The following is a 23462-nucleotide window of genomic DNA, read 5'->3' on the forward strand; positions in this document are numbered from 1 at the left end:
CCATCTGACAGTCATGTTGTGTTATTTACCCATCTGACAGTCATGTTGTGTTATTTACCCATCTGACAGTCATGTTGTGTTATTTACCCATCTGACAGTCATGTTGTGTTATTTACCCATCTGACAGTCATGTTGTGTTATTTACCCATCTTACAGTCATGTTGTGTTATTACCCATCTGACAGTCATGTTGTGTTATTACCCATCTGACAGTCATGTTGTGTTATTTACCCATCTGACAGTCATGTTGTGTTATTTACCCATCTGACAGTCATGTTGTGTTATTTACCCATCTGACAGTCATGTTGTGTTATTTACCCATCTGACAGTCATGTTGTGTTATTTACCCATCTGACAGTCATGTTGTGTTATTTACCCATCTGACAGTCATGTTGTGTTATTTACCCATCTGACAGTCATGTTGTGTTATTTACATCTGACAGTCATGTTGTGTTATTTACCCATCTGACAGTCATGTTGTGTTATTTACCCATCTGACAGTCATGTTGTGTTATTACCCATCTGACAGTCATGTTGTGTTATTTACCCATCTGACAGTCATGTTGTGTTATTTACCCATCTGACAGTCATGTTGTGTTATTTACCCATCTGACAGTCATGTTGTGTTATTGACCCATCTGACAGTCATGTTGTGTTATTGACCCATCTGACAGTCATGTTGTGTTATTTACCCATCTGACAGTCATGTTGTGTTATTTACCCATCTGACAGTCATGTTGTGTTATTTACCCATCTGACAGTCATGTTGTGTTATTTACCCATCTGACAGTCATGTTGTGACAGTTATTTACCCATCTGACAGTCATGTTGTGTTATTTACCCATCTGACAGTCATGTTGTGTTATTTACCCATCTGACAGTCATGTTGTGTTATTTACCCATCTGACAGTCATGTTGTGTTATTTACCCATCTGACAGTCATGTTGTGTTATTTACCCATCTGACAGTCATGTTGTGTTATTTACCCATCTGACAGTCATGTTGTGTTATTTACCCATCTGACAGTCATGTTGTGTTATTTACCCATCTGACAGTCATGTTGTGTTATTTACCCATCTGACAGTCATGTTGTGTTATTTACCCATCTGACAGTCATGTTGTGTTATTTACCCATCTGACAGTCATGTTGTGTTATTTACCCATCTGACAGTCATGTTGTGTTATTTACCCATCTGACAGTCAGTTATTTCATGACAGTCATGTGTTATTTACCCATCTGACAGTCATGTTGTGTTATTTACCCATCTGACAGTCATGTTGTGTTAGTTACCCATCTGACAGTCATGTTGTGTTATTTACCCATCTGACAGTCATGTTGTGTTATTTACCCATCTGACAGTCATGTTGTGTTATTTACCCATCTGACAGTCATGTTGTGTTATTTACCCATCTGACAGTCATGTTGTGTTATTTACCCATCTGACAGTCATGTTGTGTTAGTTACCCATCTGACAGTCATGTTGTGTTATTTACCCATCTGACAGTCATGTTGTGTTAGTTACCCATCTGACAGTCATGTTGTGTTATTTACCCATCTGACAGTCATGTTGTGTTATTGACCCATCTGACAGTCATGTTGTGTTATTTACCCATCTGACAGTCATGTTGTGTTATTTACCCATCTGACAGTCATGTTGTGTTATTTACCCATCTGACAGTCATGTTGTGTTATTTACCCATCTGACAGTCATGTTGTGTTATTTACCCATCTGACAGTCATGTTGTGTTATTTACCCATCTGACAGTCATGTTGTGTTATTTACCCATCTGACAGTCATGTTGTGTTATTTACCCATCTGACAGTCATGTTGTGTTATTGACCCATCTGACAGTCATGTTGTGTTATTTACCCATCTGACAGTCATGTTGTGTTATTTACCCATCTGACAGTCATGTTGTGTTATTTACCCATCTGACAGTCATGTTGTGTTATTTACCCATCTGACAGTCATGTTGTGTTAGTTACCCATCTGACAGTCATGTTGTGTTATTTACCCATCTGACAGTCATGTTGTGTTATTTACCCATCTGACAGTCATGTTGTGTTATTTACCCATCTGACAGTCATGTTGTGTTATTTACCCATCTGACAGTCATGTTGTGTTATTTACCCATCTGACAGTCATGTTGTGTTATTTACCCATCTGACAGTCATGTTGTGTTAGTTACCCATCTGACAGTCATGTTGTGTTATTTACCCATCTGACAGTCATGTTGTGTTATTTACCCATCTGACAGTCATGTTGTGTTATTTACCCATCTGACAGTCATGTTGTGTTATTTACCCATCTGACAGTCATGTTGTGTTATTTACCCATCTGACAGTCATGTTGTGTTATTTACCCATCTGACAGTCATGTTGTGTTATTTACCCATCTGACAGTCTGTTATTTACCCATCTGACAGTCATGTTGTGTTATTTACCCATCTGACAGTCATGTTGTGTTATTTACCCATCTGACAGTCATGTTGTGTTATTTACCCATCTGACAGTCATGTTGTGTTATTTACCCATCTGACAGTCATGTTGTGTTATTTACCCATCTGACAGTCATGTTGTGTTATTTACCCATCTGACAGTCATGTTGTGTTATTTACCCATCTGACAGTCATGTTGTGTTATTTACCCATCTGACAGTCATGTTGTGTTATTTACCCATCTGACAGTCATGTTGTGTTATTTACCCATCTGACAGTCATGTTGTGTTATTTACCCATCTGACAGTCATGTTGTGTTATTTACCCATCTGACAGTCATGTTGTGTTATTTACCCATCTGACAGTCATGTTGTGTTATTTACCCATCTGACAGTCATGTTGTGTTATTTACCCATCTGACAGTCATGTTGTGTTATTTACCCATCTGACAGTCATGTTGTGTTATTTACCCATCTGACAGTCATGTTGTGTTATTTACCCATCTGACAGTCATGTTACCCATCTGTTGTTTTACCCATCTGACAGTCATGTTGTGTTATTTACCCATCTGACCATCATCTGACAGTCATGTTGTGTTATTTACCCATCTGACAGTCATGTTGTGTTATTTACCCATCTGACAGTCATGTTGTGTTATTTACCCATCTGACAGTCATGTTGTGTTATTTACCCATCTGACAGTCATGTTGTGTTATTTACCCATCTGACAGTCATGTTGTGTTATTTACCCATCTGACAGTCATGTTGTGTTATTTACCCATCTGACAGTCATGTTGTGTTATTTACCCATCTGACAGTCATGTTGTGTTATTTACCCATCTGACAGTCATGTTGTGTTATTTACCCATCTGACAGTCATGTTGTGTTATTTACCCATCTGACAGTCATGTTGTGTTATTTACCCATCTGACAGTCATGTTGTGTTATTTACCCATCTGACAGTCATGTTGTTGTTACCCATCTGACAGTCATTACCCATCCAGTCATCTGACAGTCATGTTGTGTTGACAGTCATGTTGTGTTTACCCATCTGACAGTCATGTTGTGTTATTTACCCATCTGACAGTCATGTTGTGTTATTTACCCATCTGACAGTCATGTTGTGTTATTTACCCATCTGACAGTCATGTTGTGTTATTTACCCATCTGACAGTCATGTGTTATTTACCCATCTGACAGTCATGTTGTGTTATTTACCCATCTGACAGTCATGTTGTGTTATTTACCCATCTGACAGTCATGTTGTGTTATTTACCAGTCATGTTGTGTTATTTACCCATCTGACAGTCATGTTGTGTTATTTACCCATCTGACAGTCATGTTGTGTTATTTACCCATCTGACAGTCATGTTGTGTTATTTACCCATCTGACAGTCATGTTGTGTTATTTACCCATCTGACAGTCATGTTGTGTTATTGACCCATCTGACAGTCATGTTGTGTTATTTACCCATCTGACAGTCATGTTGTGTTATTTACCCATCTGACAGTCATGTTGTGTTATTACCCATCTGACAGTCATGTTGTGTTATTTACCCATCTGACAGTCATGTTGTGTTATTTACCCATCTGACAGTCATGTTGTGTTATTTACCCATCTGACAGTCATGTTGTGTTATTTACCCATCTGACAGTCATGTTGTGTTATTTACCCATCTGACAGTCATGTTGTGTTATTTACCCATCTGACAGTCATGTTGTGTTATTTACCCATCTGACAGTCATGTTGTGTTATTTACCCATCTGACAGTCATGTTGTGTTATTTACCCATCTGACAGTCATGTTGTGTTATTTGACACCCATCTGACAGTCATGTTGTGTTATTTACCCATCACAGTCATGTTGTGTTATTTACCCATCTGACAGTCATGTTGTGTTATTTACCCATCTGACAGTCATGTTGTGTTATTTACCCATCTGACAGTCATGTTGTGTTATTTACCCATCTGACAGTCCATCTGACAGTCATGTTGTGTTATTTACCCATCTGACAGTCATGTTGTGTTATTTACCCATCTGACAGTCATGTTGTGTTATTGACCCATCTGACAGTCATGTTGTGTTATTTATTTACCCATCTGACAGTCATGTTGTGTTATTTACCCATCTGACAGTCATGTTGTGTTATTTACCCATCTGACAGTCATGTTGTGTTATTTACCCATCTGACAGTCATGTTGTGTTATTTACCCATCTGACAGTCATGTTGTGTTATTTACCCATCTGACAGTCATGTTGTGTTATTTACCCATCTGACAGTCATGTTGTGTTATTTACCCATCTGACAGTCATGTTGTGTTATTTACCCATCTGACAGTCATGTTGTGTTAGTTACCCATCTGACAGTCATGTTGTGTTATTGACCCATCTGACAGTCATGTTGTGTTATTTACCCATCTGACAGTCATGTTGTGTTATTTACCCATCTGACAGTCATGTTGTGTTATTTACCCATTCATGTTGTGTTACCCATCTGACAGTCATGTTGTGTTATTTACCCATCTGACAGTCATGTTGTCATGTTATTTACCCATCTGACAGTCATGTTGTGTTATTTACCCATCTGACAGTCATGTTGTGTTATTTACCCATCTGACAGTCATGTTGTGTTATTTACCCATCTGACAGTCATGTTGTGTTATTTACCCATCTGACAGTCATGTTGTGTTGTTTACCCATCTGACAGTCATGTTGTGTTATTTACCCATCTGACAGTCATGTTGTGTTATTTACCCATCTGACAGTCATGTTGTGTTATTTACCCATCTGACAGTCATGTTGTGTTATTTACCCATCTGACAGTCATGTTTGTTTACCCATCTGACAGTCATGTTGTGTTATTTACCCATCTGACAGTCATGTTGTGTTATTTACCCATCTGACAGTCATGTTGTGTTATTTACCCATCTGACAGTCATGTTGTGTTATTGACCCATCTGACAGTCATGTTGTGTTATTTACCCATCTGACAGTCATGTTGTGTTATTTACCCATCTGACAGTCATGTTGTGTTATTTACCCATCTGACAGTCATGTTGTGTTATTTACCCATCTGACAGTCATGTTGTGTTATTTACCCATCTGACAGTCATGTTGTGTTATTTACCCATCTGACAGTCATGTTGTGTTATTTACCCATCTGACAGTCATGTTGTGTTATTTACCCATCTGACAGTCATGTTGTGTTATTTACCCATCTGACAGTCATGTTGTGTTATTTACCCATCTGACAGTCATGTTGTGTTATTTACCCATCTGACAGTCATGTTGTGTTATTTACCCATCTGACAGTCATGTTGTGTTATTTACCCATCTGACAGTCATGTTGTGTTATTTACCCATCTGACAGTCATGTTGTGTTATTTACCCATCTGACAGTCATGTTGTGTTATTTACCCATCTGACAGTCATGTTGTGTTATTTACCCATCTGACAGTCATGTTGTGTTATTTACCCATCTGACAGTCATGTTGTGTTATTTACCCATCTGACAGTCATGTTGTGTTATTTACCCATCTGACAGTCATGTTGTGTTATTTACCCATCTGACAGTCATGTTGTGTTATTTACCCATCTGACAGTCATGTTGTGTTATTTACCCATCTGACAGTCATGTTGTGTTATTTACCCATCTGACAGTCATGTTGTGTTATTTACCCATCTGACAGTCATGTTGTGTTATTTACCCATCTGACAGTCATGTTGTGTTATTTACCCATCTGACAGTCATGTTGTGTTATTTACCCATCTTATGTTGTGTTATTTTTACCCATCTGACAGTCATGTTGTGTTATTTACCCATCTGACAGTCATGTTGTGTTATTTACCCATCTGACAGTCATGTTGTGTTATTTACCCATCTGACAGTCATGTTGTGTTATTTACCCATCTGACAGTCATGTTGTGTTATTTACCCATCTGACAGTCATGTTGTGTTATTTACCCATCTGACAGTCATGTTGTGTTATTTACCCATTACCCATCTGACAGTCATGTTGTGTTATTTACCCATCTGAGTCAGTCATTTACCCATCTGACAGTCATGTTGTGTTATTTACCCATCTGACAGTCATGTTGTGTTATTTACCCATCTGACAGTCATGTTGTGTTATTTACCCATCTGACAGTCATGTTGTGTTATTTACCCATCTGACAGTCATGTTGTGTTATTTACCCATCTGACAGTCATGTTGTGTTATTTACCCATCTGACAGTCATGTTGTGTTATTTACCCATCTGACAGTCATGTTGTGTTATTTACCCATCTGACAGTCATGTTGTGTTATTTACCCATCTGACAGTCATGTTGTGTTATTTACCCATCTGACAGTCATGTTGTGTTATTTACCCATCTGACAGTCATGTTGTGTTATTTACCCATCTGACAGTCATGTTGTGTTATTTACCCATCTGACAGTCATGTTGTGTTATTTACCCATCTGACAGTCATGTTGTGTTATTTACCCATCTGACAGTCATGTTGTGTTATTTACCCATCTGACAGTCATGTTGTGTTATTTACCCATCTGACAGTCATGTTGTGTTAGTTACCCATCTGACAGTCATGTTGTGTTATTTACCCATCTGACAGTCATGTTGTGTTATTTACCCATCTGACAGTCATGTTGTGTTAGTTACCCATCTGACAGTCATGTTGTGTTATTTACCCATCTGACAGTCATGTTGTGTTATTTACCCATCTGACAGTCATGTTGTGTTATTTACCCATCTGACAGTCATGTTGTGTTATTTACCCATCTGACAGTCATGTTGTGTTATTTACCCATCTGACAGTCATGTTGTACCCATCTGACAGTCATGTTGTGTTAGTTTTACCCATCTGACAGTCATGTTGTGTTATTTACCCATCTGACAGTCATGTTGTGTTAGTTACCCATCTGACAGTCATGTTGTGTTATTTACCCATCTGACAGTCATGTTGTGTTATTTACCCATCTGACAGTCATGTTGTGTTATTTACCCATCTGACAGTCATGTTGTGTTATTTACCCATCTGACAGTCATGTTGTGTTATTTACCCATCTGACAGTCATGTTGTGTTATTTACCCATCTGACAGTCATGTTGTGTTATTTACCCATCTGACAGTCATGTTGTGTTAGTTACCCATCTGACAGTCATGTTGTGTTATTTACCCATCTGACAGTCATGTTGTGTTATTTACCCACCCATCTGACCCATCTGTCATGTTGTGTTATTTACCCATCTGACAGTCATGTTGTGTTATTTACCCATCTGACAGTCATGTTGTGTTATTTACCCATCTGACAGTCATGTTGTGTTATTTACCCATCTGACAGTCATGTTGTGTTATTTACCCATCTGACAGTCATGTTGTGTTATTTACCCATCTGACAGTCATGTTGTGTTATTTACCCATCTGACAGTCATGTTGTGTTATTTACCCATCTGACAGTCATGTTGTGTTATTTACCCATCTGACAGTCATGTTGTGTTATTTACCCATCTGACAGTCATGTTGTGTTATTTACCCATCTGACAGTCATGTTGTGTTATTTACCCATCTGACAGTCATGTTGTGTTATTTACCCATCTGACAGTCATGTTGTGTTATTTACCCATCTGACAGTCATGTTGTGTTACCCATTGACCCATCTGACAGTCATGTTGTGTTATTTACCCATCTGACAGTCATGTTGTGTTATTTACCCATCTGACAGTCATGTTGTGTTATTTACCCATCTGACAGTCATGTTGTGTTATTTACCCATCTGACAGTCATGTTGTGTTATTTACCCATCTGACAGTCATGTTGTGTTATTTACCCATCTGACAGTCATGTTGTGTTATTTACCCATCTGACAGTCATGTTGTGTTATTTACCCATCTGACAGTCATGTTGTGTTAGTTACCCATCTGACAGTCATGTTGTGTTATTTACCCATCTGACAGTCATGTTGTGTTATTTACCCATCTGACAGTCATGTTGTGTTATTTACCCATCTGACAGTCAGTCATGACAGTTGTGTTATTTACCCATCTGACAGTCATGTTGTGTTATTTACCCATCTGACAGTCATGTTGTGTTATTTACCCATCTGACAGTCATGTTGTGTTATTTACCCATCTGACAGTCATGTTGTGTTATTTACACATCTGACAGTCATGTTGTGTTATTTACCCATCTGACAGTCATGTTGTGTTAGTTACCCATCTGACAGTCATGTTGTGTTATTTATAAATCTGAATATTTAGCTCTGGTTATTAGAGAACAACCCACCTGACCCTAGCTTCCGTTCCCTCCCTACCTGACCCTAGCTTCCATTCTCTCCCTACCTGACCCTAGCTTCCATTCCCTCACCACCTGACCCTAGCTTCCATTCCCTCCCTACCTGACCCTAGCTTCCATTCCCTCACCACCTGACCCTAGCTTCCATTCCCTCCCTACCTGACCCTAGCTTCCATTCCCTCCCTACCTGACCCTAGCTTCCATTCCCTCCCTACCTGACCCTAGCTTCCATTCCCTCCCTACCTGACCCTAGCTTCCATTCCCTCCCTACCTGACCCTAGGTTCCATTCCCTCACCACCTGACCCTAGCTTCCATTCCCTCACCACCTGACCCTAGCTTCCATTCCCTCCCTACCCACCTGACCCTAGCTTCCATTCCCTACCCACCTGACCCTAGCATCCATTCCCTCCCTACCTGACCCTAGCTTCCATTCCCTCCCTACCTGACCCTAGCTTCCATTCCCTCCCTACCTGACCCTAGCTTCCATTCCCTCCCCACCTGACCCTAGCTTCCATTCCCTCCCTACCTGACCCTAGCTTCCATTCCCTCACCACCTGACCCTAGCTTCTATTCCCTCCCTACCCACCTGACCCTAGCTTCCATTCCCTACCCACCTGACCCTAGCATCCATTCTCTCCCTACCTGACCCTAGCTTCCATTCCCTCCCTACCTGACCCTAGCTTCCATTCCCTCCCTACCTGACCCCTTCTAGAAGAGAAGAGATCTGGGACCAGGCTAACCTGACTCCTTCTACTGGAAAAAGAGGAGAAGAGATCTGGGACCAGGCTAACCTGACCCCTCCTACTGGAAAAAGAGAAGAAGAGATCTGGGACCAGGTTAACCTGACTCCTTCTACTGGAAAAAGAGAAGAAGAGACCTGGGACCAGGCTAACCTGACTCCTTCTACTGGAAAAAGAGAAGAAGAGACCTGGGACCAGGCTAACCTGACTCCTTCTACTGGAAAAAGTGCAGAAGAGATCTGGGACAAGGCTAACCTGACTCCTTGTACTGGAAAAAGAGAAGAAGAGATCTGGGACAAGGCTAACCTGACCCCTTCTACTGGAAAAAGAGGAGAAGAGATCTGGGACCAGGCTAACCTGACCCCTTCTACTGGAAAAAGAGGAGAAGAGATCTGGGACCAGGCTAACCTGACCCCTTCTACTGGAAAAAGAGAAGAAGAGATCTGGGACCAGGCTAACCTGACCCCTTCTACTGGAAAAAGAGGAGAAGAGATCTGGGACCAGGCTAACCTGACTCCTTCTACTGGAAAAAGAGAAGAAGAGACCTGGGACCAGGCTAACCTGACCCCTATACTGGAAAAAGAGGAGAAGAGATCTGGGACCAGGCTAACCTGACCCCTTCTACTGGAAAAAGAGAAGAAGAGATCTGGGACCAGGCTAACCTGACCTCCTTCTACTGGAAAAAGAGAAGAAGAGATCTGGGACCAGGCTAACCTGACTCCTTCTACTGGAAAAAGAGAAGAAGAGATCTGGGACCAGGCTAACCTGACCCCTTCTACTGGAAAAAGAGAAGAAGAGACCTGGGACCAGGCTAACCTGACTCCTTCTACTGGAAAAAGAGAAGAAGAGATCTGGGACCAGGCTAACCTGACCCCTTCTACTGGAAAAAGAGAAGAAGAGATCTGGGACCAGGCTAACCTGACTCCTTCTACTGGAAAAAGAGAAGAAGAGATCTGGGACCAGGCTAACCTGACTCCTTCTACTGGAAAAAGAGAAGAAGAGATCTGGGACCAGGCTAACCTGACTCCTTCTACTGGAAAAAGAGAAGAAGAGATCTGGGACCAGGCTAACCTGACCCCTTCTACTGGAAAAAGAGAAGAAGAGATCTGGGACCAGGCTAACCTGACCCCTTCTACTGGAAAAAGAGAAGAAGAGACCTGGGACCAGGCTAACCTGACCCCTTCTACTGGAAAAAGAGAAGAAGAGATCTGGGACCAGGCTAACCTGACTCCTTCTACTGGAAAAAGAGAAGAAGAGACCTGGGACCAGGCTAACCTGACTCCTTCTACTGGAAAAAGAGAAGAAGAGATCTGGGACCAGGCTAACCTGACTCCTTCTACTGGAAAAAGAGAAGAAGAGATCTGGGACCAGGCTAACCTGACTCCTTCTACTGGAAAAAGAGAAGAAGAGACCTGGGACCAGGCTAACCTGACTCCTTCTACTGGAAAAAGAGAAGAAGAGATCTGGGACCAGGCTAACCTGACCCCTTCTACTGGAAAAAGAGAAGAAGAGATCTGGGACCAGGCTAACCTGACTCCTTCTACTGGAAAAAGAGAAGAAGAGATCTGGGACCAGGCTAACCTGACCCCTTCTACTGGAAAAAGAGAAGAAGAGATCTGGGACCAGGCTAACCTGACTCCTTCTACTGGAAAAAGAGAAGAAGAGATCTGGGACCAGGCTAACCTGACTCCTTCTACTGGAAAAAGAGAAGAAGAGATCTGGGACCAGGCTAACCTGACTCCTTCTACTGGAAAAAGAGAAGAAGAGATCTGGGACCAGGCTAACCTGACCCCTTCTACTGGAAAAAGAGAAGAAGAGATCTGGGACCAGGCTAACCTGACTCCTTCTACTGGAAAAAGAGAAGAAGAGATCTGGGACCAGGCTAACCTGACCCCTTCTACTGGAAAAAGAGAAGAAGAGATCTGGGACCAGGCTAACCTGACCCCTTCTACTGGAAAAAGAGAAGAAGAGATCTGGGACCAGGCTAACCTGACCCCTTCTACTGGAAAAAGAGAAGAAGAGACCTGGGACCAGGCTAACCTGACTCCTTCTACTGGAAAAAGAGAAGAAGAGATCTGGGACCAGGCTAACCTGACTCCTTCTACTGGAAAAAGAGAAGAAGAGATCTGGGACCAGGCTAACCTGACTCCTTCTACTGGAAAAAGAGAAGAAGAGATCTGGGACCAGGACCCCTTCTACTAGACCTGGGACCAGGCTAACCTGACCCCTTCTACTGGAAAAAAGAGGAGAAGAGATCTGGGACCAGGCTAACCTGACCCCTTCTACTGGAAAAAAAGAGAAGAAGAGACCTGGGACCAGGCTAACCTGACCCCTTCTACTGGAAAAAGAGAAGAAGAGACCTGGGACCAGGCTAACCTGACTCCTTCTACTGGAAAAAGAGAAGAAGAGACCTGGGACCAGGTTAACCTGACTCCTTCTACTGGAAAAAGAGAAGAAGAGACCTGGGACCAGGGACTGGAAAAAGAGAAGAAGAGATCTGGGAACCTGACTCCTTCTACTGAAAAAAAGAGAAGAAGAGACCTGGGACAAGGCTAACCTGACTCCTTCTACTGGAAAAAGAGAAGAAGAGATCTGGGACCAGGTTAACCTGACTCCTTCTACTGGAAAAAGAGAAGAAGAGATCTGGGACCAGGTTAACCTGACTCCTTCTACTGGAAAAAGAGAAGAAGAGATCTGGGACCAGGTTAACCTGACCCCTTCTACTGGAAAAAGAGAAGAAGAGATCTGGGACCAGGTTAACCTGACCCCTTCTACTGGAAAAAGAGGAGAAGAGATCTGGGACCAGGTTAACCTGACTCCTTCTACTGGAAAAAGAGAAGAAGAGATCTGGGACCAGGTTAACCTGACCCCTTCTACTGGAAAAAGAGAAGAAGAGACCTGGGACAAGGCTAACCTGACCCCTTCTACTGAAAAAACAACAACCTTATCTGTGATTCCCTAACCTGAGATAACAGCTCATAGATTCCCTCTCTCTCTCAGGGGTCTCTTGTGATTGGTTCATTTTCTTTTTATTTACATGTAATATTAAGGAAGTAACTCCTCTACATGTCATTTTATTCAAATAATTAATAAATGCCCGTTTCTATGTTATTTGTTCATTCATCTGAACCAGGTTCAAGTGAATATCTGTTCCCCATCTGCATTGTTTCGCCTGATGTGAAAACTCATGGCTCAGTTCCTATGTTTATCGATTATGGTTGTTATGGTCAAACTTTTAGAAACACTTCATTTAAGCGTACTTGTTTTGTGCAAAATGTGATATCTAATATTCTCTATGTTCGTTGTCCAGGTGGATGGAATGTTCCATGTGGTTTTTGCCGCTGGTGCAAAAGTGACTCATTTAGGGACTCATTTAGGGACTCATGTAGCGACTCATTTAGCGACTCATTTAGGGACTCATTTAGGGACTCATTTAGTGACTCATTTAGGGTCTCATTTAGGGTCTCATTTAGCGACTCATTTAGCGACTCATTTAGCGACTCATTTAGCGACTCATTTAGTGACTCATTTAGGGTCTCATTTAGTGACTCATTTAAGGACTACTTTAGGGACTCATTTAGGGACTCATTTAGTGACTCATTTAGCGACTCATTTAGCGACTCATTTAGGGACTCATTTAGGGACTCATTTAGTGACTCATTTAGTGACTCATTTAGCGACTCATTTGGTGACTCATTTAGGGTCTCATTTAGGGACTCAATTAGTGACTCGTTTAGGGTCTCATTTAGTGACTCATTTAGCGACTCATTTAGCGACTCATTTAGTGACTACTTTAGGGACTCATTTAGGGACTCATTTAGTGACTAATTTAGGGACTCATTTAGTGACTCATTTAGTGACTCATTTAGCGACTCATTTGGTGACTCATTTAGGGTCTCATTTAGGGACTCATTTAGTGACTCATTTAGGGTCTCATTTAGGGACTCATTTAGTGACTCATTTAGCGACTCATTTAGCGACTCATTTAGGGACTCATTTAGGGACTCATTTAGCGACTCATTCAGGGTCTCATTTAGGGACTCATTTAGTGACTCATGTAGCGACTCATTTAGGGACTCATTTAGTGACTCATTTAGGGTCTCATTTAGGGACTCATTTAGCGACTCATTTAGCGACTCATTTAGGGACTCATTTAGTGACTCATTTAGGGTCTCATTTAGGGACTCATTTAGCGACTCATTTAGTGACTCATTTAGGGACTCATTTAGTGACTCATTTAGTGACTCATTTAGGGACTCATTTAGTGACTCATTTAGTGACTCATTTAGCGACTCATTTGGTGACTCATTTAGGGTCTCATTTAGGGACTCATTTAGTGACTCATTTAGGGTCTCATTTAGGGACTCATTTAGTGACTCATTTAGGGTCTCATTTAGGGACTCATTTAGTGACTCATTTAGCGACTCATTTAGCGACTCATTTAGGGACTCATTTAGGGACTCATTTAGGGACTCATTTAGGGTCTCATTTAGGGACTCATTTAGTGACTCATTTAGCGACTCATTTAGCGACTCATTTAGCGACTCATTTAGGGACTCATTCAGGGACTCATTTAGTGACTCATTTAGCGACTACTTTCCATGATATTTATCTGTTCAGTCCTAAGTGAGGTTTCTCTAAATATTTTTTCCACACTTAGGAAGATAATCAGAACCTTATCGTATTCACAGAGTACCACAGTATGGGAAATGGTTCCTCCTGACCCCTCCTGTCTCAGCCTCCAGTATTTATGCTGCAGTAGTTTATGTGTCGGGGGGCTAGGGTCAGTTTGTTATATCTGGAGTACTTCTCCCGTCTTATCCGGTGTCCTGTGTGAATTTAAGTATGCTCTCTCTAATTCTCTCTTTCTCTCTTTCGTTCTCTCTTTCTCTTTCCTCAGGACTACCTGGCATGATGACTCCTTGCTGTCCCCAGTCCACCTGGTCGTGCTGCTGCTCCAGTTTCAACTGTTCTGCCTGCGGCAATGGAACCCTGACCTGTTCACCGGACGTGCTACCTGTCCCAGACCTGCTGTTTTCAACTCTCTAAAGACAGCAGGAGTGGTAGAGATACTCTTAATGATCGGCTATGGAACCCTGACCTGTTCACCGGACGTGCTACCTGTCCCAGACCTGCTGTTTTCAACTCTCTAAAGACAGCAGGAGTGGTAGAGATACTCTTAATGATCGGCTATGGAACCCTGACCTGTTCACCGGACGTGCTACCTGTCCCAGACCTGCTGTTTTCAACTCTCTAGAGACAGCAGGAGCGGTAGAGATACTCTCAATGATCAGCTATGAACAGCCAACTGACATTTACTCCTGTTGCACCCTCTACAACCACTGTGATTATTATTATTTGACCCTGCTGGTCATCTATGACCATTTGAACATCTTGGCCATGTTCTGTTAAAATCTCCACCTGGCACAGCCAGAAGAGGACTGGCCACCCCTCATCTCTAAAATAAAATTACATTGCAATATATTTCAAACAAAATCATGTCTGTCTTTTCACTATCCCAGGTCATGGTCAGATTAAAAGACAATAGCTCTCTCTTTTACTAGATGTGTTTTTAATGAATGTCAATTTACCAACATTTCTGAAATATCTTATTTTGGAATCAAACCCTTCAAAACAACCTTTTAATGATGATAGAAAGTATCACCTGCTTATTAAAGACTATAACATTTACTAACTGTCTGGAAAAACAGAACATGGTGTCGCTTTTTTAATTGATGTTTATAGTCACATACACCAGACAGGTGCAGTGAAACTGGTTGTTTTACAGGGTCAGTCATAGTAGTATGATAGGTGTTGTTTTACAGGGTCAGTCATAGTAGTATGATAGGTGTTGTTTTACAGGGTCAGTCATAGTAGTATGATAGGTGTTGTTTTACAGGGTCAGTCATAGTAGTATGATAGGTGTTGTTTTACAGGGTCAGTCATAGTAGTGTGATAGGTGTTGTTTTACAGTGTCAGTCATAGTAGTGTGATAGGTGTTGTTTTACAGGGTCAGTCATAGTAGTATGATAGGTGTTGTTTTACAGGGTCAGTCATAGTAGTGTGATAGGTGTTGTTTTACAGGGTCAGTCATAGTAGTATGATAGGTGTTGTTTTACAGGGTCAGTCATAGTAGTATGATAGGTGTTGTTTTACAGGGTCAGTCATAGTAGTGTGATAGGTGTTGTTTTACAGGGTCAGTCATAGTAGTATGATAGGTGTTGTTTTACAGGGTCAGTCATAGTAGTATGATAGGTGTTGTTTTACAGGGTCAGTCATAGTAGTATGATAGGTGTTGTTTTACAGGGTCAGTCATAGTAGTGTGATAGGTGTTGTTTTACAGGGTCAGTTGTTTTACAGGATCAGTCATAGTAGTATGATAGGTGTTGTTTTACAGGGTCAGTCATAGTAGTATGATAGGTGTTGTTTTACAGGGTCAGTCATAGTAGTATGATAGGTGTTGTTTTACAGGGTCAGTCATAGTAGTATGATAGGTGTTGTTTTACAGGGTCAGTCATAGTAGTATGATAGGTGTTGTTTTACAGGGTCAGTCATAGTAGTATGATAGGTGTTGTTTTACAGGGTCAGTCATAGTAGTGTGATAGGTGTTGTTTTACAGGGTCAGTCATAGTAGTATGATAGGTGTTGTTTTACAGGGTCAGTAGTATGATAGGTGTTGTTTTACAGTGTCAGTCATAGTAGTATGATAGGTGTTGTTTTACAGGGTCAGTCATAGTAGTATGATAGGTGTTGTTTTACAGGGTCAGTCATAGTAGTATGATAGGTGTTGTTTTACAGGGTCAGTCATAGTAGTATGATAGGTGTTGTTTTACAGGGTCAGTCATAGTAGTGTGATAGGTGTTGTTTTACAGGGTCAGTCATAGTAGTATGATAGGTGTTGTTTTACAGGGTCAGTCATAGTAGTATGATAGGTATTGTTTTACAGGGTCAGTCATAGTAGTATGATAGGTGTTGTTTTACAGGGTCAGTCATAGTAGTATGATAGGTGTTGTTTTACAGGGTCAGTCAGAGTAGTATGATAGGTGGTGTTGTTTTACAGGGTCAGTCATAGTAGTATGATAGATGGTGTTTTACAGGGTCAGTCATAGTAGTGTGATAGGTGTTGTTTTACAGGGTCAGTCATAGTAGTATGATAGGTGTTGTTTTACAGGGTCAGTCAGAGTAGTATGATAGGTGTTGTTTTACAGGGTCGGTCACAGTAGTACGATAGGTGTTGTTTTACAGGGTCGGTCATAGTAGTACGATAGGTGTTGTTTTACAGGGTCAGTCAGAGTAGTATGATAGGTGTTGTTTTACAGGGTCAGTCATAGTAATATGATAGGTGTTGTTTTACAGGGTCAGTCATAGTAGTATGATAGGTGTTGTTTTACAGGGTCAGTCATAGTAGTATGATAGGTGTTGTTTTACAGGGTCAGTCATAGTAGTATGATAGGTGTTGTTTTACAGTGTCAGTCATAGTAGTATGATAGGTGTTGTTTTACAGGGTCAGTCATAGTAGTATGATAGGTGTTGTTTTACAGTGTCAGTCATAGTAGTGTGATAGGTGTTGTTTTACAGTGTCAGTCATAGTAGTATGATAGGTGTTGTTTTACAGGGTCAGTCATAGTAGTGTGATAGGTGTTGTTTTACAGTGTCAGTCATAGTAGTACGATAGGTGTTGTTTTACAGTGTCAGTCATAGTAGTACGATAGGTGTTGTTTTACAGGGTCAGTCATAGTAGTATGATAGGTGTTGTTTTACAGGGTCAGTCATAGTAGTATGATAGGTGTTGTTTTACAGGGTCAGTCATAGTAGTATGATAGGTGTTGTTTTACAGGGTCAGTCATAGTAGTATGATAGGTGTTGTTTTACAGGGTCAGTCATAGTAGTGTGATAGGTGTTGTTTTACAGGGTCAGTCATAGTAGTATGATAGGTGTTGTTTTACAGGGTCAGTCAGAGTAGTATGATAGGTGTTGTTTTACAGGGTCGGTCACAGTAGTACGATAGGTGTTGTTTTACAGGGTCGGTCATAGTAGTACGATAGGTGTTGTTTTACAGGGTCAGTCATAGTAGTACGATAGGTGTTGTTTTACAGGGTCAGTCATAGTAGTATGATAGGTGTTGTTTTACAGGGTCAGTCATAGTAGTATGATAGGTGTTGTTTTACAGGGTCAGTCATAGTAGTATGATAGGTGTTGTTGTACAGGGTCAGTCATAGTGGTATGATAGATGTTGTTTTACAGGGTCAGTCATAGTAGTATGATAGGTGTTGTTTTACAGGGTCAGTCATAGTAGTATGATAGGTGTTGTTTTACAGGGTCAGTCATAGTAGTATGATAGGTGTTGTTTTACAGGGTCAGTCAGGGTCAGTCATAGTAGTATGATAAGTGTTGTTTTACAGGGTCAGTCATAGTAGTATGACAGGTGTTGTTTTACAGGGTCAGTCATAGTAATATGATAGGTGTTGTTTTACAGGGTCAGTCATAGTAGTATGATAGGTGTTGTTTTACAGGGTCAGTCATAGTAATATGATAGGTGCAGATTTACAGGGTCAGTGTAACGCTCGTCGTGAGTTGAAGAAGAGGAGGACCAATGCGCTGTGTGGTAAGTGTTCATATTCTTCAATGAAACAACTGAACACTGGAAAAACAACAAAACGACAAAGGAACAGCTCTGTACAGTGAAGAAAAACACAGAACAGAAAATAATCACCCACCCCACACAGGTGGGAAAAAGGCTAACTAAGTATGATTCTCAATCTGAGACACCTGCCTCTGATTGAGAACCATACCAGGCCAACATAGAAAAACGAACATAGACTACCCTCCCAACTCACGCCCTGACCATACTAAAACAAAAACGTAACATAAGAACTAAGGTCAGAACGTGACAGTCGGCCATAGTAGTATGGCACCCCTGAAGCAAATGAGGGTTAAGTGTCTCGGGTACATCAACAGATTTTTTTCACATTGTCCGCTCAGGTATTCGAAACAGTAACGTTTTGGTTACTGGCCCAACACTCTAACTACTAGGCTACCTGCTGGTTACTGGCCCAACACTCTAACTACTAGGCTACTGCTGGTTACTGGCCCAACACTCTAACCACTAGTCTACCTGCTGGTTACTGGCCCAACACTCTAACTGCTAGGCTACTGCTGGTTACTGGCCCAACACTCTAACTACTAGGCTACCTGCTGGTTACTGGCCCAACACTCTAACCACTAGTCTACCTGCTGGTTACTGGCCCAACACTCTAACTGCTAGGCTAACTGCTGGTTACTGGCCCAACACCCTAACTGCTGGTTACTGGCCCAACACTCTAACCACTAGGCTACTGCTGGTTACTGGCCCAACACTCTAACTGCTAGGCTAACTGCTGGTTACTGGCCCAACACTCTAACTGCTAGGCTACTGCTGGTTACTGGCCCAACACTCTAACTGCTAGGCTACTGCTGGTTACTGGCCCAACACTCTAACCACTAGTCTACCTGCTGGTTACTGGCCCAACACTCTAACTGCTAGGCTACTGCTGGTTACTGGCCCAACACTAACTGCTAGGCTACTGCTGGTTACTGGCCCAACACTCTAACCACTAGTCTACCTGCTGGTTACTGGCCCAACACTCTAACTGCTAGGCTACTGCTGGTTACTGGCCCAACACCCTAACTGCTAGGCTAACTGCTGGTTACTGGCCCAACACTCTACTGCTGGTTACTGGCCCAACACTCTAACTGCTAGGCTACCTGCTGGTTTCTGGCCCAACACTCTAACTGCTAGGCTACTGCTGGTTACTGGCCCAACACTAACTGCTAGACTACTGCTGGTTACTGGCCCAACACTCTAACTGCTAGGCTACTGCTGGTTACTGGCCCAACACTCTAACCACTAGTCTACCTGCTGGTTACTGGCCCAACACTCTAACTGCTAGGCTACTGCTGGTTACTGGCCCAACACTAACTGCTAGGCTACTGCTGGTTACTGGCCCAACACTCAAACCACTAGTCTACCTGCTGGTTACTGGCCCAACACTCTAACTGCTAGGCTACTGCTGGTTACTGGCCCAACACTAACTGCTAGGCTACTGCTGGTTACTGGCCCAACACCCTAACTGCTGGTTACTGGCCCAACACTCTAACCACTAGGCTACTGCTGGTTACTGGCCCAACACTCTAACTGCTAGGCTACTGCTGGTTACTGTTCCAACACCTAACTGCTAGACTACTGCTGGTTACTGGCCCAACACTCTAACTGCTAGGCTACTGCTGGTTACTGGCCCAACACTCTAACCACTAGTCTACCTGCTGGTTACTGGCCCAACACTCTAACTGCTAGGCTACTGCTGGTTACTGGCCCAACACTCTAACTACTAGGCTACCTGCTGGTTACTGGCCCAACACTCTAACTGCTAGGCTACCTGCTGGTTACTGGCCCAACACTCTAACTGCTAGGCTACTGCTGGTTACTGGCCCAACACTCTAACTGCTAGGCTACCTGCTGGTTACTGGCCCAACACTCTAACTGCTAGGCTACTGCTGGTTACTGGCCCAACACTCGAACTGCTAAGGTACTGCTGGTTACTGGCCCAACACTCTAACCGCTAGGCTAACTGCTGGTTACTGGCCCAACACCCTAACTGCTGGTTACTGGCCCAACACTCTAACACTTGGCTACTGCTGGTTACTGGCCCAACACTCTAACTGCTAGGCTAACTGCTGGTTACTGGCCCAACACCTAACTGCTGGTTACTGGCCCAACACTCTAACTGCTAGGCTACTGCTGGTTACTGGCCCAACACTCGAACTGCTAAGGTACTGCTGGTTACTGGCCCAACACTCTAACGCTAGGCTACCTGCTGGTTACTGGCCCAACACTCTAACTGCTAGGCTACTGCTGGTTACTGGCCCAACACTCGAACTGCTAAGGTACTGCTGGTTACTGGCCCAACACTCTAACCGCTAGGCTACCTGCTGGTTACTGGCCCAACACTCTAACTGTTAGGCTAACTGCTGGTTATTGGCCCAACACTCTAACCACTAGGCTAACTGCTGGTTACTGGCCCAACACTCTAACTGCTAGGCTACTTGCTGGTTACTGGCCCAACACTAACTGCAAGGCTACTGCTGGTTACTGGCCCAACACTCTAACTGCTAGGCTACCTGCTGGTTACTGGCCCAACACTCTAACTGCTAGGCTACTGCTGGTTACTGGCCCAACACTCTAACTGCTAGGCTACCTGCTGGTTACTGGCCCAACACTCTAACTGCTAGGCTACTGCTGGTTACTGGCCCAACACTCTAACTGCTAGGCTACCTGCTGGTTACTGGCCCAACACTCTAACTGCTAGGCTACCTGCTGGTTACTGGCCCAACACTCTAACTGCTAGGCTACTGCTGGTTACTGGCCCAACACTCTAATTGCTAGGCTACTGCTGGTTACTGGCCCAACACTAACCACTAGGCTACTGCTGGTTACTGGCCCAACACTCTAACTGCTAGGCTAACCTAGCTGGTTACTGGCCCAACACTCTAACTGCTAGGCTACCTGCTGGTTACTGGCCCAACACTCGAACTGCTAGGCTACGTGCTGGTTACTGGCCCAACACTCTAACTGCTAGGTTACTGCTGGTTACTGGCCCAACACTCTAACTGCTAGGCTACTGCTGGTTACTGGCCCAACACCTAACTGCTGGTTACTGGCCCAACACTCTAACTGCTAGGCTACCTGCTGGTTACTGGCCCAACACTCTAACTGCTAGAATATTGCTGGTTACTGGCCCAACACTCTAACTGCTAGGCTACCTGCTGGTTACTGGCCCAACACTCTAACTGCTAGGCTAACTGCTGGTTACTGGCCCAACACCTAACCACTAGGCTACTGCTGGTTACTGGCCCAACACCCTAACCACTAGGCTACTGCTGGTTACTGGCCCAACACCTAACCACTAGGCTACTGCTGGTTACTGGCCCAACACTCTAACTGCTAGGCTACCTGCTGGTTACTGGCCCAACACTCTAACTGCTAGAATATTGCTGGTTACTGGCCCAACACTCTAACTGCTAGGCTACCTGCTGGTTACTGGCCCAACACTCTAACTGCTAGGCTACTGCTGGTTACTGGCCCAACACCTAACTGCTGGTTACTGGCCCAACACTCTAACTGCTAGGCTACCTGCTGGTTACTGGCCCAACACTCTAACTGCTAGAATATTGCTGGTTACTGGCCCAACACTCTAACTGCTAGGCTAACTGCTGGTTACTGGCCCAACACCCTAACTGCTGGTTACTGGCCCAACACTCTAACTGCTAGGCTACTGCTGGTTACTGGCCCAACACTCGAACTGCTGGTTACTGGCCCAACACTCTAACTGTTAGGCTAACTGCTGGTTACTGGCCCAACACTCTAACCACTAGGCTACTGCTGGTTACTGTTCCAGCACCCTAACTGTTAGGCTAACTGCTGGTTACTGGCCCAACACTCTAACCACTAGGCTACTGCTGGTTACTGTTCCAGCACCTAACTGTTAGGCTAACTGCTGGTTACTGGCCCAACACTCTAACCACTAGGCTAACTGCTGGTTACTGGCCCAACACTCTAACTGCTAGGCTACTTGCTGGTTACTGGCCCAACACTAACTGCAAGGCTACTGCTGGTTACTGGCCCAACACCCTAACTGCTAGGCTACCTGCTGGTTACTGGCCCAACACTCTAACTGCTAGGCTACTGCTGGTTACTGGCCTAACACTCTAACCTAACTTCTAGGCTACCTGCTGGTTACTGGCCCAACACTCTAACTGCTAGGCTACTGCTGGTTACTGGCCCAACACTCTAACTGCTAGGCTACTGCTGGTTACTGGCCCAACACTCTAACTGCTAGGCTACCTGCTGGTTACTGGCCCAACACTCTAACTGCTAGGCTACTGCTGGTTACTGGCCCAACACTCTAACTGCTAGGCTCCCTGCTGGTTACTGGCCCAACACTCGAACTGCTAGGCTACTGCTGGTTACTGGCCCAACACTCTAACTGCTAGGCTCCCTGCTGGTTACTGGCCCAACACTCGAACTGCTAGGCTACTGCTGGTTACTGGCCCAACACTCGAACTGCTAGGCTACCTGCTGGTTACTGGCCCAACACTCTAACTGCTAGGCTACTGGTGGTTACTGGCCCAACACTCTAACTACTAGGCTACCTGCTGGTTACTGGCCCAATACCCTAACTGCTAGGGTACTGCTGGTTACTGGCCCAACACTCTAACTGCTAGGCTACTGCTGGTTACTGGCCCAACACCCTAACTGCTGGTTACTGGCCCAACACTCTAACTGCTAGGCTACTGCTGGTTACTGGCCCAACACTCTAACTGCTAGGCTAACTGCTGGTTACTGGCCCAACACTCTAACTGCTAGGCTACTGCTGGTTACTGGCCCAACACTCTAACTGCTAGGCTACCTGCTGGTTACTGGCCCAACACCCTAACTGCTAGGCTACTGCTGGTTACTGGCCCAACACTCGAACTGCTAGGCTACCTGCTGGTTACTGGCCCAACACTCTAACTGCTAGGCTACTGCTGGTTACTGGCCCAACACTCTAACTGCTAGGCTACTGCTGGTTACTGGCCCAACACTCGAACTGCTAGGGTACTGCTGGTTACTGGCCCAACACTCTAACTGCTAGGCTACTGCTGGTTACTGGCCCAACACTCTAACTGCTAGGCTACTGCTGGTTACTGGCCCAACACTCGAACTGCTAGGCTACTGCTGGTTACTGGCCCAACACTCTAACTGCTAGGCTACCTGCTGGTTACTGGCCCAACACTAAGTAACACAGCTATCATGCTTTCAGAGAGAGCGAGGATCTCCTTTGGGGAATATTTACCACAAGCCAACATTGTCTCCATTTTTTTCCATTGGTCATTTTCAAGAAATATTTCAACAAACAACCTTTTCGTAACCCCGTAATGTTCCGTAACGGTGTGAGAAAATGTCCCCTGTTATC

General features: G+C 43.5%; 1 long non-coding RNA gene across 7 annotated transcripts; it reads left to right on the top strand.

Annotated features, from left to right (window-relative positions):
* Positions 1–15344: 15344 nt before the first annotated feature.
* On the top strand, positions 15345–17984 carry LOC127927398 (uncharacterized). 7 transcript variants are annotated; one of them, XR_008127278.1, is made up of 5 exons: positions 16015–16255; positions 16740–16961; positions 17184–17368; positions 17591–17812; positions 17897–17984. It is a non-coding gene; the product is annotated as an uncharacterized LOC127927398 (long non-coding RNA). The 7 variants fall into 7 exon arrangements; XR_008127281.1 differs by having other exon boundaries at positions 17221–17368; XR_008127279.1 differs by lacking the exon at positions 17184–17368 and having other exon boundaries at positions 17554–17812.
* The last annotated feature ends 5478 nt before the right edge of the window (positions 17985–23462 follow it).

This window comes from Oncorhynchus keta, unplaced genomic scaffold (genome assembly GCF_023373465.1).
Source record: "Oncorhynchus keta strain PuntledgeMale-10-30-2019 unplaced genomic scaffold, Oket_V2 Un_scaffold_13882_pilon_pilon, whole genome shotgun sequence".
Taxonomy (NCBI): Eukaryota; Metazoa; Chordata; class Actinopteri; order Salmoniformes; family Salmonidae; genus Oncorhynchus; species Oncorhynchus keta.